General features: G+C 43.7%; 1 protein-coding gene across 2 annotated transcripts in view; it reads right to left on the bottom strand.

Moving 5' to 3' along the window:
• The window catches only part of LOC129869097 (short transient receptor potential channel 5-like), a 30,905-nt gene extending 20,392 nt beyond the window's left edge, over positions 1–10,513 (bottom strand). Inside the window, exons 1-2 of one of the 2 annotated variants that reach the window (XM_055943599.1) lie at positions 10,245–10,511; positions 9,981–10,111 (exon numbers count right to left, since the gene is read on the bottom strand). The gene's annotated coding sequence lies outside the window, so the exon portion shown is untranslated. Of the gene's footprint in view, positions 1–9,980 lie in introns of both variants that reach the window. The other variant, XM_055943600.1, reaches the window with a different exon arrangement.
• Positions 10,514–18,450: the final 7,937 nt, after the last annotated feature.

Genomic DNA, 18,450 nt, shown 5'->3' with positions numbered 1-18,450 from the left:
TCAGGGGCACTGCAGGAGATATGGGTCCACTCCAAGCTGAGTCACGGGTGATAAAACACTCTCCCACTGTATTTTCTGCAGTGTGTGGATGGCTGGGTTTAAGTGCTGCTGGTGGGAGCTTAATCTCCTGGGGATGGCCTTGGCAAGATGGTCACTACCTCTGATACCTGGGGACCTGCTCAAATCACTTAGATTTGACAAACGCAGTAAAGGGATTGGTCAGCCAGAGAGGGTGGATATGTCCACACAGAAGCCAAGCTCGTAAGCCCCTGATCACTTCAAGTGGTAATCGAACCAACCATTGACTTAATCAATACAACTGTGTTTGACCTGCTGGTGTCCTTGTTACACCAGTATTACATTCCCTGCATATTGGACTGGACCACTCCAAACAGACAGAGACATTCTTGGCAAGGCATCTTGAGGAGGCATGCAAGAGTTCGATCTTGTTTGCGAACAAATTGTCACCTTGGAAATGCGTTCCTGTGTCACCTGTCAACGAGGAGGGACGTGTATAATATCACCTAGCAAGACAAGCCGCAGAGTACCGACATCAACCTCCATTTCCACAAACTGGAGATTGTAATAAACGCAGCTATCAAATCTAATGCTAAAGCATTCTTCTTTCATGATAAGAATTGATATCACCATTCGAGCACGGCTGTTTACTGTGCTGAAACGCCCATGCTGTTCTCTATCTCTTCATCAGACCAAGCTGGCAGCTGCAGTGCACAGACCGCACAGTTTTTCAATGTGAGTACTAATTGGCCTTAAATGCGAGTAAACCAAGCCAAAGACAACCTTCTGCCCATCTTTAGCACATATCCCCATTCTGTCCTAACGGAGAGGACTGAAGCCTCTCAAAACAATTACATCAGTCACCCCCTTTACAATGTCAGTTAACATCCCATATAAAATATGAACTGCGTAGTCCATGATGTCCATGCCCCCCCCCCCCCCCCCCCCCCCCATTGACAGATAGTTATTCCAGAGCTTGCTGTTACAAATAAACAACAGAGTTATGCCTCTGAAGGGACTTCTGGGTTCACAGGTCCATGATGTATCCAACATATTTATTTTACTTGAATGAGACAGGGCTTTACCGTGATAGAGAGGGAAAGTGTCGGAGAGAGACTACACACACACACACACACACACACACGCACTCATGCACACACGCAAACACAGATAGAGTGCCTTCATAAGGTATTCACACCCCTTGACTTTTTCCACATTTTGTTGTGTTACAAGGTGAGATTTTTTTTTAAATACTTAAAAAAAACATCTGAACGATCTCCACAAATTACTCTGTAATGTAAAAGCGAAAGAAAAATGTACACGTTAGAATTTTTTCCCATAAATAAATAAATATCTTGATTAGATACTGTAAGTATTCAACTCCCTGAGCTGGCACTCTTTCTGGGTAAGTCTCTAAAAGCTTTGTACAATTTGTTATTAAAAAAATTATTATAGCTCGGTTAAATTGGTTGTTGATTATTGCTAGACAGCCATTTAAGTCTTGTAACCAGGCCACTCAGGAACATTCAATGTCGTCTTGGTAAGTAACTCCAGTGTATATTTGGCCTTGTGTTTTAAGTTATTGTCCTGCTGAAAGGTGAATTTGTCTCCCAGTGTCTATTGGAAAGCAGACTGAACCATGTTTTATTCCTTTTCTTTTTATCCTAAAAAACTTCTTAGCTCTTACCGATGACAAGTATAAAAATAACATGATGCAGCCACCACCATGCCACGTTTTTTGCAGTTTTACTTTAGTGCCTTATTGCAAACAGAATGCATGTTTTGGAATATTTAAATTTTGTTCATGCTTCATTCTTTCCACTCTGTCATTTAGGTTAGTATTGTGGAGTAACTACAATGCTGTTGATCCATCCTCATCTTTTACCTATCACAGCCATTATCGTGAAATCCCTGATCGGTTTCATTCCTCTCTGGCAGCTAAGTTAGGAAGGACACCTATATCTTTGTAGTGACTGGGTGTATTGAAACACCATCCAAAGTGTAATTAATAACTTCACCATGCTCAAAGGGATATTCAATGTCTGCTTTATTTGTTTGTACCTACCTACCAATAGGTGTCCTTCTTTTCGAGGCAACCTCCCAGGGCTTTGTGGTTGAATCTATGTTTGAAATTCACTGATCAACTGAGGGACCTTACAGATAATTGTATGTGTGGGGTACAGACATGAGGTAATCATTCGACAATCATGTTAAACACTATTATTGCACATTCGAGTGCACATTTAAGAAATGTTTTTACTTCTGGTCTTATTTAAACTTGACATAACAAAGGGGTTGAATACTTACTGTCTCAAGACATTTCAGCTTTTCATTTTTTTATTCATTTGTAAAGATTTCAAAAACATAATTCCACTTGGAGATGATTGTGTGTAGGCCAGTGACACGCAAATCTAAATTTAAACCATTTAAGATTCAGGCTGTAACACAACAAAATGTGCAAAAAGTCAAGGGGTGTGAATAATTTCTGAAGGCACTGTACACTCGAGACCAACCAGGAGCGACCAAACCGTGCTCTGTGTTAATATGCTGACAAAAACACAAACGATTTGGACCTTTTCAAGTTGCCCATACAGGTATTGTCTTTGTTTTAGAGCCTCTTGAGCATCGCTGTGAGCATCCTTGTGGTTAGCCCATGATGCTGTCGTCCCCGGGAAGAATCTAGATGATGTCTGCATTATATAATCTGTCCTCTACTTCAATTATAGTGTTGAGGGCAAAAGAAAATTGTTAGTCATCGTAAAAACGAAACTAAATGACTCCTCGTTATCTATTGTGTGTCATCTTATAGCATAGTGGTCCTTGCATAACTATACCACATTCATCTTGAAGGATGATTGTGTCCACAGTAAATGTTCACCTCCGCAGTTAATGTTGTGACCAGGGTGGTAAAGTAATGGGTGATATTAGGCTACAGACTGAGTTATGTTATTGAACCTACCTGTCCATGTGCACCAGTGACATGCAAGTCAGGGTTGGCAGGGTATGCAGTGCATACCCAGCGATAATATATATATATTTTTTTTTAAGCTGTTACAAAAAAAACTAAAAAAACGTTATTATATAGAAAAGGTTCTGTTATCTAATGTTTTTTTTTAAATCAAGGATTCTTGCGCTTTTCATGTTTAAAATCTCAAATATTTTGAAACCCAACCACCGAACCAATCCAACGATGGGATTTCAAAATAAATGATCCCCCGAAAGGACTGAGCTCTATATTATATACACAAAGTTTGGAAAGCTTATATCCTGAGCTAGCCATTAAAAAAGTATGCTCAAAATGATCTAATATATGAATATATGACCTTGGCATCCTAAATTCCGAGCCATCAATTTATCCATTCTAAGTTTGTTCACAGACTGTATTTAACACAAAGTAAAAATGTTATGATGAAATCGTTGGCTCTTAGATGGGCCCACTCTCTCCCAATTCGCCAGGGGATACATTTACTATTAGAAGTTGTAACATTAGAATTATCGACAGCGAGAATTAACGGTGCTAGTCAAGGAACAAGGGGATAAGGGATAAGTGGTGAGGGGGTGGGAAGGGTGGTGTGGGCAGATATGGGGGCGTGGGGATTGACAACCAACCTGTGTTGCTAGGCGGGGTAGGGTGGAGTTGGGGGTGTGGGCCGACCTCTTTTTCTTTATTTTTCTTTACATATCAAGTTTACTATTACAAAATAATTTTTGATCAGTTCTCTGTATGTATTTCTTATATTTATTTTTGAAGTGGCAGCCCATGTGGTACATGTTATATAAACTGCATATTTGAATTGAAATTGATATTGGACCAGTAACAAAAATAAATAAATAAAGGGTATTCATTCCTTTCTTTCCATCCATTCGAATGCATTAAAAATCCTTGATGCATGCAGCCTTTCCTGACTCCAGTCACTGTTAATGGCAGGGTCAGTATAGGCGTCGCTGCTTTGCCTATCTTGAAGTAGCCTGAGCCGATTTCATATTTTGTGCATGCGTATTCCCTAAACATGTTGTGTGGCTACCGCCCGGGGGAAAGTCCACATGATTAAGGCGTATCCTCATAATTTGGGGCTCGCATCCCTTGGACCGAACAAAGCCAGCTAGCCAGCAAAAACAACGCCACAAATGGACACCACTATACTGCACCCCAAACAATTCTCCAAGTTGGAACTATAATGCAAGGAGCTGTTTGGAGGGCTCGAAGAATGGAAGGTCAACCACAATGAAAGTCTTAACCAGACAGAGGCATCACACAGCATACAAGATGTGACTTTATTCATGACAGGCAAGGCAACCACCATCTCCCTCACTGCCAGCCGTCAGGCAGGCAAACAGCCAGCACTGGACTGTCCACCCGTCCAAAATGTCACCACCAATCAACACTCTCTACTCAGACTTGGGGCACAAGTCTATTTTTGATTTACATTTGGTTGAGTTGTCAACTAACACGAATGCAACGTGAAATCAACAAAAGATGTCACCATGACATTAGATTTAGGTTAAAAGTTGGATGAAAAAAAGACGAAACACTGTAACGTGAACATTTTGTTAGAACCTTATTATATATGTGTGTGTAATAATATTTCACATAATAATATCATTATGTGTGCGTGTGTTTGTGCGCCACGCATGGGAAGAATTGTAAATCCGTCGTGAAAGGCTATGGCGTTTGCGTTGCGAATGATTTGGATTAAATCAGTGCCACATCCAATGGATGCTACATTGGTCTATGGCTGAGCTGAGTTGAGCAGTGTGTCACTTTGTCAGATGATATGAAATATGCCGCCATCAGAGGTTATCGCTTGTTTACCTTGGCTACATTGGTGTTTACATTTGGTGAACGTTTATTTGGGAGCTTTGATAATAGCCGGTGCTGATCCAGTCAACGACCTCACCTCATGTCACTGATTTGCACAGCTTCTCATTACTCTGCTGACTGTTGCACACACCTGCACCACAACAAATTATATTCACCGCAAAACAAATAGCCTACAATGTATTGGCTTTTCGGGGAGTTTTTTTTTCTTCTCTCTCTCGTGCGTTTCAACCAACAACAAGACTGAGGGGAGTGCTGCTTCAAACATGTCAACTATATATTTAATCACTAAGAGCTCTATATACCAACACACCACAGTTTCATATGAAAGTGACTTGATTGTTTAAAAAAACAAACAAGGATATTCTATTAGCAGTGCATGATGCGTGAAGCAGGGGGAGATGAAAGAGATGATGGAGTGTAATGGAACAAGCTGTGGGCGTCCAAACCTGTGGGTGCTCTGTAATGTAATGGTTAACAGCACGGATTCAGTGTACTTCTGAAGTCTTGTGAGCTGCTAGAGTGGCCCTGCCTGCCCGTACACTCACTGCTCGGGCTCGGGCTCTGTATGTGGGTAGTGCACTAGTGTTGTGTGATATAAGAACTAAACATGGAGTCATTTGAAGATGGAGGAGCGAGGAAACTTCGATGAAAATGTGCAGCATGGTCTGATGATGTGCAAGGCCTGAGGCGGTATCTGTGGACCATCCACTGCTATAAGGGGGGGGGGTGAAGGGAACCCATGGAGAGGACATGGATATTCCGTGCCGATGCTTCATTGCTATGCCCGGTGATAAAAGAAGCATTGCGCTCATTGATTAGCTTGCATAAGAGCCTTCTCCTGACATGCAAACTAGCATCCATACTTAAGATCAACACTTGGCCCCGCGGTAGTTCTTTATTTCTGTCTCCTCTTGGTCTTCCTCTGCGAGGCAAGGTGAGGAGGAGCAGGGAGGGAGAGGAGCCGCTGGCCATGCACACACAGGATGAATAATGCAGAGGTACTCCGGTTCGGCTCGTTCCGTTGGGGGCTGGATACCTGGCGCCTCATCAACCGGTTGCCATAGAGCAAACGCATTAGAGCTGCTGAAGGCTGGGGCGTCCTCCACTGCACCAGTACAGTAGAGCTGTAGGGAGGCTCAGGCTGATTGGAAATCCAGCAGAGTGTGACATAATTAGGGAGGTTTCGTTTTCTGTTCAAATAAAGCACTTGCAACTCTATTTGCATATAAGGATTTCTTCACAATCTGTCATTTTAAATGGTGACCTAAGCCTGAAGAGGAGAGGGTGGTGAGAAAAGCAAGTCCACAGGGGTGTGGACAGGTCTGGTACGGCAACACTGACCTCAATACTATAAACACAATTCAGGACATGTCACAGGAGCCTAGCCAATCAAAGACGTGAACATCAAGTTAAAGAATGTTCAAAACAGTAAAAAATGTAAACCTGTTTTCCAGGTACTGCCTTCGACTGTGTTCAAGTTTGTCAATCGATGGTCAACTGGACAGTCGGAGAGTGAGACTTCTGGCTCTGTTACCATGGTGAGAACTACACATCTGGGAGTGAAGGAGATCCGTTGTCGATGTCTGTGTCCCGAGTGGCAGTGAGGTTGACAACTACTGTCCAAACGACATTCATTTTAAATTCAGCGAAGTCAATACGATGAAAATGTCCTCATGATGTTAGCCTGATGTCTTTCATAAAATGATCAAATCAGTAATAACATGAGAGAGAAACACTAGAATGTGCAGCTTCAAAGGCCATTGGTTGGAGAGCGGAGCAAAAGACAGATGTGTTTTGTACTTTGACTCGGAGTCTGAGAGAGCAAATCGTAGGCAACAACATGTAAACCCCTCCACAATAGGGAGCCAGTGCAGAAGTCTAGCAATCAGTCCTCTCTCTCTCTGTGTGTGTGTGTGTGTGTGTGTGTATATGTGTGTGTGTGTGTGTGTGTGTGTGTGTGTGTGTGTGTGTGTGTGTGTGTGTGTGTGTGTGTGTGTGTGTGTGTGTGTGTGTGTGTGTGTGTGTGTGTGTGTGTGTGTGTGTGTGTGTGTGTGTGTGTGTCGCAGGCAGATTTATTTTATTTTATTTCACCTTTATTTAACCAGGTAGGCTAGTTGAGAACAAGTTCTCATTTGCAACTGCGACCTGGCCAAGATAAAGCATAGCAGTGTGAACAGACAACAACACAGAGTTACACATGGAGTAAACAATAGACAAGTCAATAACATGGTATAAAAAAGAGAATCTATATACAATGTGTGCAAAAGGCATGAGGTAGGCAATAAATCGAATAATTACAATTTAGCAGATTAACACTGGAGTGATAAATCATCAGATGATCATGTGCAAGAAGAGATACTGGTGTGCAAAAGAGCAGAAAAGTAAATAAATAAAAGCAGTATGGGGGTGAGGTAGGTAAATTGGGTGGGTAGTTTACAGATGGACTATGTACAGCTGCAGCGATCGGTTAGCTGCTCGGATAGCAGATTTTTAAAGTTGTTGAGGGAGATAAAAGTCTCCAACTTCAGAGATTTTTGCAATTCATTCCAGTCGCAGGCAGCAGAGAACTGGAAGGAAAGGCGTCCAAATGAGGTTTTGGCTTTAGGGATGATCAGTGAGATACACCTGCTGGAGCGCGTGCTACGGGTAGGTGTAGCCATCGTGACCAGTGAACTGAGATAATGCGGCACTTTGCCTAGCATAGCCTTGTAGATGACCTGGAGCCAGTGGGTCTGACGACGAACATGTAGCGAGGGCCAGCCGACTAGAGCATACAGGTCGCAGTGGTGGGTCGTATAAGGTGCTTTAGTAACAAAACGGATGGCACTGTGATAAACTGCATCCAGTTTGCTGAGTAGAGTATTGGAAGCTATTTTGTAGATGACATCGCCGAAGTCGAGGATCGGTAGGATAGTCAGTTTTACTAGGGTAAGTTTGGCGGCGTGAGTGAAGGAGGCTTTGTTCCGGAATAGAAAGCCGACTCTAGATTTGATTTTGGATTGGAGATGTGCACCAACACTGACTGTGCTTTTAATACTGAAGCAGACACAGAAAACACATCACTTAGAGGAAATGCTAATTGGAGGGAAGGGGCTTGTTTACTACAGCCCAGGCGTGATATATATATATATATATATATATATATATATATATAAATAAGAGAGAGCGAGAGAGAGAGAGAGCGAGAGAGTGAGATGGAATCCACTAGCAGCACTGTGAGAAATTGTAATCTCCCACTTGACTACGTGTGACTCGTCCACACTCCCTACACCTGGGATGTTGTGTCTCCCAGCCCATCAACTGTGTGAGAGACACAAAGCTGGTATTTAGCCAGATTGTATCCTCTGTGCTGTCAACAAGGACTCTAATTATTATTACCACAATGCTAATACTCCTCCCCAGACAGACTTGAGTTATTCCGAACCCTCCTTTCTCTAATCGTCACCCACCGTTGGGTTCATTTGCCATCCACAAACCCCAGAACTCTGTGTGGTGCATCCAACCCCGAATTATGACAGAGGGACTTGTTTCTTAGAAACACTAAAGCCTGAACATTTGATTCCTCCTGCACCACCTACCGTATTCACAATGAGGAACGAATTACAGTACGCGGCATCATCTTTGGTTTTTAACACGCGTCTTGTTTTGAGGGTAGGATTCAAAGTGGGTCTGAGGTGCGGAACCACAGGTGGGACTTCAAAGCACACCCAAGGCACACAGATGGATGGAGTGAGACTGCAGCATTGGATCGTACAATTTGCGTAATACAACCCTGAAGCACGTTGCTGTTATGTCTCTTTTGACGGGTAACAGACGTGGATATTTTAGTCTGCTCCTCTTTCTGACCTGTTCTCCATGCTGTGTGTGTGCATGACTGCATTTCCTGTGGAATCATCCAGAAGATACCATGGCATATGCGCACTGCGATCATTAAAGATGAATTTAGACGTGGCCCTAACAATACACAGGAAGGAATTGGGTAGACAAAAATTGGAGAGAAAAAAAAACATGTGAAGACATATATTATATTTTATACATAGTGATGAATTATGTTTTATTGTCACATCAGCTAGGTACTGTCAAATGGGTTGTTTTACCTGGTCAGCCATAGTAGTACAGCACCCCTGGGGGAAATGAGGGTTAAGTGCCTTGCTCAAGGGCACATCGACAGATTTGCCACTTTGTTTCCTCAGGTATTCAAACCAGCAACCATTCGGGTGACTGGCCCAACGCTCTGATTGCTAGGCTACCAGCCGCCCTAAAATAAACACGTTTCGTCAGCGCTAATTCATATGTTCACAATTCTTTATCTGTTCTGAGAACTTTGAATATCCTGCACTGAAGGAAGAGGAGATTAGGGGAAGAAAAAGGACATGATGTGTGATTGTTTTCTTCAGTGCTGCGCAGCAATATTAGATTAGGGCTTGCTAAGGGCACACTACCACACCTCCTAGTTTGATCATGTGCATTAGAAAGGAGAAATTCTGTCTGTCCCTCTGTATATATCTTCCATCTGTCCATAAATCTATGCGGTGTCTCGGTGGCCTTTAACAAATCATAACATGCAGGTCCAATCGCTGTGTCACAGGCCAGCACTGTGTTTAATTGTGTTTCTGTCCATTTAAAAGGTGGAGGACAAGCCATGTTAAAGTTCCTGGGAGGGACCGTGTCCCTGTTGAAAGAAGCACAATGTGCCAAACGCCTGGCTGAACACATGCTTAAAAACCCCTCAACACATCGTGGTGTTTTTACAGTGAGTGGGATTCTTGTCTGTGGTAGGAAAGGCTTACTGGGAAATGAGTATAGATGACGCCCCTTTACTGTATATCTCAGCAAGTATGCGATGTATCAGTAAAACAGGGCTGATGATTTCCACAGAGATGCACACTCCATTTCAACTAGAATTACATCCCATTTTTCCCCGTTGCAGATGAGTCCTTTCCGCACGAATTGTGCATTTAGTTAAAACACAGCTGACTTATCTCCTGCAGACTAAATATGTACAACTGTGCCATCGTCTCCGGTGTGTCAGAGAGGGAACGGCACACACAAATCCCACCGTCCACCCTGGAGTCTGGCTCATACTTAGTTTGACTATGGAGATGCAATGTTTACGTTGAAAAGATAATGGCAAACTTACCGGATGCAGATTTTCTACATTGTCTTTTTCTTTGCGTTTTTTTCCCCCCACCACTCTGGTAGCTCCTAGGTTGTAATAGTGATTGGGTGGTCCTGTTACAATCAGTATCTCCATCCTTACACTCCTCCCCACTGTGGGGGAAAAGAACAAGAGCAAAGCTGATTATCCAAGAGATTTACTCTGGCATCCAGTGTTCAGGTAAGAGGCAGGGAAATGACTGGGTATCTTCTCTCTGTGTAAGTAGCGGGGTCTGGGGTGTTCTACCTCTGTTCTGCTATCCTGTGCTGCGTCTCTCCCCTCACAGCTTGCCGCGCGCCACTCGCTCCCCCCTGATTGGCGGGGCGGCAGGGCCGGGGGCTCGCCGTGCATTTGCTACGGTTGTCATGGTGTCGAACGGAGTGTAGTCACGGCGGTGGCGGCGGCGGGTGCCCTTCTCCAACCCCTCTCTGTCTCGCTGCGTTGTCAACACTGCCAGCTCCTCTGCTCTTCACATCAGACTCTCCTCTTTGGCTCTTTGCATTCTCTCTCTCTCTCTCCTTTCTGCACCCTCCCTCTCTCTCCCTCCCTCCTCCCAATCTCCCCTCATTTATCTCCAGCACCAGCCTCCTCTCCCCATGCACCCATTCTTCTCAAGTATCTGCCTCTTTCGTTGCAGTTGATGTCAGCTCTTCCTTCCCGGCTCGCCAAATTGCGGGTGCAATTTGTCATCCGAGGCTAATCAAGGATCAAGGGATTTGACATGGCTTTCCCTCCCCACCCATCATCACCAATCCTGCAGAGTTACACTGCTGCAGTTTCCCATTCTCATGCATAGTCAGTACACAAACCTGTCTGGAGTGTAGTGTACCTTGAGTTGCAACTAACCACACCGTCATTTTGCTACCCGAATCATGTTAATTGAAAGGAGGCCCCACGTGTTCTGGTGACTCTCCACGTGGATCCAGTCCCATTGTGGGGGTGAATGGAGCACCCTTGGAATGACAACAGGAGAGAGGATACGTGCCAGCGATGTGCTCAGCCTCATGGGAAACAAGACCGACGTGCAGGGAGCGGAGGTTAGCATTGATTCACTGTGGTGTTCATTTTCCCCAGTCAGATGACGTTACCTGTACAGGGATGGCTGGCTTGTGGCACTGCAGATGAAGCACACAGGAGACAAGGGGCTCTAGAAATGCTTTGGCATGCACACTCAAGCACACACACACACACGCACACTTGCTAGAAACAATAACAGGCTAATTTAGTGTCACTGACATACCACTGACATACCATTATCAGTCTCTGCTGTTTAAATACATGATCTGTCTTTAATAAGAATGACAATGTCCTGTCAGCGGGGATTCTTCAACATGAAGAAATCGCATCGCTTCCGTTCGACAAAAAGTAATTATTTTGTCGTTCTTTGAAGGACTCCATCCTAAACCCCTGATTGATTGCCCATATTAACGATTATCATCGAATATCCATAACACTTGGGGATTATTCAATAGCATAAATACATATCTCTGGTTCATCTGCAGTCCAGCCAACCACACCCAGTCAATAGAGTGATTCGTTTAACTACTTGATGAATTAGACAATCCTGTAATTAGAAATGTGAGACGTGGGTTAGTCATCAAAACAAGATTCAGCCTGGCCTGTGGCTAAGTTGTCTTCCCCGTGGTGCCGTTTCCTCATTAATATCTCTGCGTCTTGATGACTTGTGGGTCTGGACATTCATAATGTATGGGTCTGTTCTCTAATTTATTCCTGTAGAAATAAATCCCGCATGATGTGGCTCTCTTTGTTTGTCTGACGCAGGAAAGACTTGTTTCGGGTAAACAAAGAGATTTAACGACAGACGCATTAACATTAATAGGCCTTGTCTCTTTTGCTTCTTCAACGCTGTCAACTCCGACTTATTATTAGTTTGACTGTTATGGTTTTTTTTAAAGACAGGGATCTAGGGAGGAGGACAAAAAGAGTGAAGAGAGAAAAAGGAAAAGAGACAGAGCTCTTCTCAATTGTAAGAGGGTGGCGGCACGAGATGCTAACACAGTGTGGCACACTGCGACAAATGGCTATGCTGTCATGGGCGCACAGAAGCTTTCCTGCATTCTCTCTAGTCTACGCTGGTTTAGAGTGGTTTGTATATGAGTATCTGAAAATGTTAAGCAGCTTCTGGCAGAGAGCAAAGCGCACATACACAGATTTTAGGATGATGAGATGAGAGCTCTATCCCAACCCCCCCCCCCCCCCCCCCCCAGTCACTATTTTGATTGATCAATTATCTTCTTATGCTGGACAAATTTCTATGGTGATTGTGAGCTATCATGGCTCAGTCTGATTAGAAAGCATTAGGTTTGTGTGCTGTATCCACGTTTGAGCATGCAACGACAGACTTTTAGATGACCATTCCAAATCATTGTACAATGAACTACACCACAAGAGAGAATAGCATATATATGACATCAGCATTGTGATGTAACTACAGTGGCTTGCGAATGTATTCACCCACCTTGGCATTTTTCCTATTTTGTTGCCTTACAACCTGGAATTAAAATTGATTTTTGTGGGGTTTATGTCATTTGTTTTACACAACATGCCTACCACTTTGAAGATGCAAAATATTTTTTCTTGTGAAACAGACAAGAAATAACACAAAAACACAGAACATTTGAGCGTGAATAACTATTCACCCCCCCCAAAGTCAATACTTTGTAGAGCCACCTTTTGCAGCAATTACAGATGCAAGTCTCTTGGGGTATGTCCCTATAAGCTTGGCACATCTAGCCACTGGGATTTTTGGCCATTCTTTAAGGCAAAACTGCTCCAGCTCCTTCAAGGTGGATGGGTTCCGCTGGTGTTCAGCAATCTTTAAGTCATACCACAGATTCTCAATTGGATTGAGGTCTGGGCTTTGACTAGGCCATTCCAAGACATTCAAATGTTTCCCCTTAAACCACTTGAGTGTTGCTTTAGCAGTATGCTTAGGATCATTGTCCTGCTGGAAGGTGAACCGCCGTCCCTGTCTCAAATCTCTGGAAGACTGAAACAGGTTTCCCTCAAGAATTTCCCTGTATTTAGCGCTATCCATCATTCCTTCAATTCTGACCAGTTTCCCAGTCCCTGCCGATGAAAAAAATCCCCACAGCATGATGCTGTCACCACCATGCTTCACTGTGAGGATGGTGTTCTCGGGGTGATGAGAGGGGTTGGGTTTGCGCCAGACATAGCGTTTTCTTGATGGCCAAAAAGCTCAATTTTAGTTTCATCTGACCAGAGTACCATCTTCCATATGTTTGGGGAGTCTCCCACATGTCTTTTGGTGAACACCAATTTTTTTCTTTAAGCAATGGCTTTTTCTGGCCACTCTTCCATAAAGCCCAGCTTTGTGGAGTGTACGGCTTAAGGTGGTCCTATACTCCAATCTCCGCTGAGGAGCTTTGCAGCTCCTTCAGGGTTATCATTGGTCTCTTTGTTGCCTCTCTGATTAATGCCCTCTTTGCCTGGTCCGTGAGTCTTTCCATTTTTTAATAATGGATTCAATGGTGCTCTGTGGGATGTTCTGTGGGGCTGAATACATATGCACGCACCACTTTTCAGTTTTTTTGAATTTTTTGAAACAGGTTATTTTTTAAATTTAATTTCACCAATTTGTACTGTTTTGTGTATGTCCATTACATGAAATCCAAATAAAAATCGATTTCAATTACAGGGTTAATGCAACAAAATAGGAAAAACACCAAGGTGGATGAATACTTTTGCAAGGCACTGTATATAAACCTGCTAGGTAGGTCACAACACTGCCCCTGGCTCAATATATGTGAGAAAATTCCACCAAACCCTCCATCTTGTTGATTTATAATCAACAGATTACATGTCTCTTTGAGAGCCTGCTGATATTACAAAGGAAATTGAGGAGTGATGGAGCATTTGGGTGTTGGGGGAAGAGGGTGAGTGTAATGGAGAGAATAAATCTAAACCGAACAGTGGCAATGATGTAAACGTAATTGTGCTCTGCACCACCTAACAGCCACGATAACGTGTAGAGCAAATGGACAACGGTGGCGCTATTCAGTAACACCTTTCTCTCCGCTGTGGCACTTTCAGTGCCATGATACAGTACTTCCTATCATTTATTCAACATGATGTCACTAGTACTTTCTATTATATCTCCACGTAAGTGACCCGGCAACAACATGAAATACCATAGTGGTGCTTCTGGTTCTACTTCAAGTCAATAGACTTTTATAAGATTTAAACAATCATCGGCAATGTGGGAAGTGTCTTCAAATGGTATTTTGACCTGGGACGTGCACTGGTTATCACACCAGGTTTCCACACACAATTACAACGCAAATACAACCCAAATGGCTGCAACTTGAGTGAGTGAGTGAGTGAGTGAGTGAGTGAGTGAGTGAGAGAGCGAGAGAGAGCGAGAGAGAGCGAGAGAGAGCGAGAGAGAGCGAGAGAGAGCGAGAGAGAGCGAGAGAGAGCGAGAGAGAGCGAGAGAGAGCGAGAGAGCGAGAGCGAGAGCGAGAGAGCGAGAGCGAGAGAGAGAGAGAGAGACTCGGTAGATGCGTGAGTGTGCACTGATCAGATAGGACCCAGGGAGTACGGAAGGATACCCGGGCAATGTGGGCCTGTAATGACAGAGGTAAGGCAGCGACACAGGCCCAGAGATCAATAAAGCCATTACACACTCAGCTGTGGACAGCAGCCATCGGACAGCAGCAGCAGTCTCACTCTGACGGTCCCTCTGCACACGCACTACCAAAACAACCGAGAGCTTTCTGAGATCATCAGCATGAAACAAACGTTTCAATTACCGTCCTAGTCCCAGGATGACGTTGGCCATGTGAGAGAGGAGAAGAAGATTGATCAGTGAGGCCAGGTCTTAATCTCTTGTTTTGGTCTGCCTGTGCCCTTGTCCTGGTAACCTCCCACACGCAACTGGGGGGAGTTTCCCAGTGGAGGCTGCTGAGAGGAGGACGTTTAATAATAATGGCTGGAATGGAGTGAATGGTGATTGATACCATTCCATTGATTCCATTCCAGCCATTATTATGAGTCGTCCTCCCCTCAGCAGCCTCCACTGGAGTTCGCATATGGCAAAAGGTTGTGGTTGATGGATTAAAATCTTGTGGCGCTGATATCGACTAGCAGTCCTTTGGTTCACTTCGTGCTGATCGCGGCGCTGTCCATGGTCCTGAATCTTCCAGCGCCAATATCAGCACACAAAAAGGATTTCCGCAGACTAGTAAAGGCCAATTGTACTCTATAGAAAAGGACCCTCCGGAGCGTGTAACAATTCTGTTTTTTTGTCACAAAAGGGTGGTCACATTGTACCACCTATCTCCACTCTCCTGGATGCAGGTCCCTAGTGGATGTGGGGTGGATGTACCGTGTTGATGCCTCTGTGTTGTCAGTGTCTGTGAATCAAAGGTCTTTTTGGAGGGCCGCGCAGGCCTTCACAATGGTCTCAGCTTTCTCTGGGGCAACCTCGGGGTCTCGTCTCAGGATCCTCCGACATGCAGCAAGGATCCCAAAGCAGTTCTCTGAAATTATTCTGCCTCGGGAATGGCGGTAGGTTGTAAATCGTCTTGGCGGCTTCAAGGACAGAAGAATCTTTGGAGTGAAAGAAGCGTTTCCATTAGTATTGAACAGGAACATGAAGGCTATCGAATGTGTACTGTAACAACTGTGTAGCCTTTGCTTTGGACATAGGCCCCCCATCCTGCCAGATCACTTTTATGTGAGCCATATAACTACACCATCTATATTGGTATACTTTTTACATCATATGGATATAGTCACATGTACAATATTTAGCTATCTTACCTGGATATGGTCGCATCAGGTTTACCCTCAGAAGGAATGCCTCGTCTCCCACAAAGACACGTGGGCTCGATGTTTGGGTGTCCGGCAAGCACTCGCCTTGGTGGCGGCAGCTGGCCTGCAATGAGTTGGGAGTCAAACTTGTTTCGTGAGAAGATACCCGCATCTCCCTCCTGCACACGAGGGCCTCGCTCTTTATACCAGTCAAGAAAGTCCATACTATTTCAAGTGAAATCATCAAACAAACAAGAGAAAGTGTATCAGACATTCATGTGTAACAGTCATATCCCCAGCAGAGACGTTCCTGTGGTAACATTCATGGTAACCGTTGGGTTATAGGTGAAGACGTACGGTATACGCCATAAATTGTAACGCTACAAGAAGTATCTGTAAGAAATTAACACGTGTAGCTTCCGAGTTTGCTTTTGTTCATTGAAGTTTCTCGAAAAGTCTGTGTTCACAATGCGGGAAATGATAACATAAAAGTAGTGCCTGATATTTGTCTAGCATTACGAAAGTAGACACAAGTTGGAAGTCAGAAAATGTATTGAGGATGGTTACTGGTGTGCTATTAAATGGCCTGCAAATTATACAAAAAGTAAAGTAAAAACTAATTGGTGTGAATATGGGAGGGAGCCCAGAGCTGGTGTTTATAATGGAGATTACATATGTATTCTCCATCGTCCTCTCTTGCCGTGTTCAGTGGGCAAATTTTCTCCGTTGTATTTTTTTTCACCTACTGAGTAGTAAGAGCAGTTCAAGCTGTATCAATTGCAATTCATAGAGAGACATGTTTGGTTCTGCTTCTTTGGCTAAACAGTAGCGTTGAAAAGCATAGAACACCAGACTAGCCAGACATGTAGCTAGCTAGTATTTGTCAACAAAAAAGCATATAACACTGGATCTGAAACTTCAAATGTTGTCGCTAGCTACTGTCAAGGAGTGCCTCGGCTCCCCCTAGTGGATATCCACTACACAAGGCCTATCTTGCTTGGTCAGCTACTCTGGCTGCCCGAGGCCCTAGTAGATTTACACTAGGCAGACTTCCTCTCTGGGTGGAAACACAACAACGATGTGGACAAAAGTGTGCACTGCCCCCCAAAAAACGGACTCAGCCCTTGCACATGCATGCACGCCGATCAACGGTGTGAAGCATGTAGCAACCTTTAGACATCTTCATCGTACCTGCGGCTCCTATAATGTAAGTTACAACAGCATGGATTAGTGCAGGCCAGGGATCACCAACTAGATTCAGCCGTGGGACAATTTGTTCCTGAGTGGAAGGTCAATGGGCAGAACATAACTATAAATCATTTGGAGATTGCAAAAATGTACAGCAAGAAACCCAAACAGATATCATAATATCTGACCAAAACATAATCACTTCAATCCTTGTTTACATTTGTATATGATCACATATATCTCTCTATTATGTGTGGGAATACCTTCGAACAGATTTCCAAAATTAAAATCACTTGTAGAGGATTTACTGTTGGTGTTAGACTTTTATGTCTAACACCAACAGCAAAATCGTCCCGCCAGTAGGGGAACCCTGGTGTAGGCTAAAACATTAGTTTCGCATCACAAGTGACCACAAAACATAAGCAGAACTTCAAAGATGAGATTCACCAAAATGTATTCCAATACAATATTTGCCCAATCTAGGACAGCTACAGTGACGAAGACCAGGTCAGCATACTCAATGTTCCCAGAGCCAGCAACATTGGGAATAGCTCAAGTCCTCCCCTTGTTTCGCTGGTCATCTGCACTGATGTTTGGATGCATAATAATGACCTGAGGAAAAAGCAGCTGCTATAGTGATATTGGATGCTGAAGCATCATTAACATAAATCAATGCGGGTAAAGTGAAGGACTTGGACACTGTTGGCTGCTAGGTTGTTGATTGATCGGACCAAAGCCTTGAACCCTTCTACAGACCCATAGGCGATCAGCATGTAGGCTACAGATTGTATCTTTAGGCACCGTAGTCAATGATCACACCAAATACAATAACATGCTGCACACTTTCACCATCTGTGATTTTAATATGTACTGCACTTCACATTGGGAGAGACCCAGTTTTTCTGGTGTCGCAGTGAAATGGTTTTTCAGAGAACAAACGAAATTCTGCAGGCACAGAGTGAGAAATAGAAGATTCAAATTATCTTCCCGAGCAAAATCAATTCTGAGGTTGATGCGTTTCTGTCCCAGCCTGTTTCACTTCTCAAATTCAGACGTTAATAGGCTGCTGTGATAGATCATGACATCAACAGAATATTTAATGCACTGTGACTTTTGAGCGTCACATACCGAGATTTCTATGTTGGATTGTTCTTATCACAAAATGGAAACAATGCTACCACTGTCGCTGGGAATGCAAATAAGTTCTGCAATATCTAGAGTAGCTACACGGGCAACATTAGAATGATTTCCAACCTCACAATAACTCACTGCAAATTCGATCCAGCATACCCAGGCAGACAGACTGTATGTCATCTAGTGATGAACAGCTTCCTTTTTTCCTCCCGCATTTGCTGTGTTCACGTTTTGAAATACGTTTGCTGTGCCAACCTATTCACAAGAGCTGCGTGTTCAATAATATATATATTTTTTAAATGTAACCTTTATTTAACTAATTGAAGTGTGAAAT

The sequence above is a fragment of the Salvelinus fontinalis genome, chromosome 13 (genome assembly GCF_029448725.1).
Source record: "Salvelinus fontinalis isolate EN_2023a chromosome 13, ASM2944872v1, whole genome shotgun sequence".
NCBI classification, from domain to species: domain Eukaryota; kingdom Metazoa; phylum Chordata; class Actinopteri; order Salmoniformes; family Salmonidae; genus Salvelinus; species Salvelinus fontinalis.
Note: the sequence above shows the minus strand (reverse complement) of the source record. Positions and strands in the feature narration are given on the sequence as shown.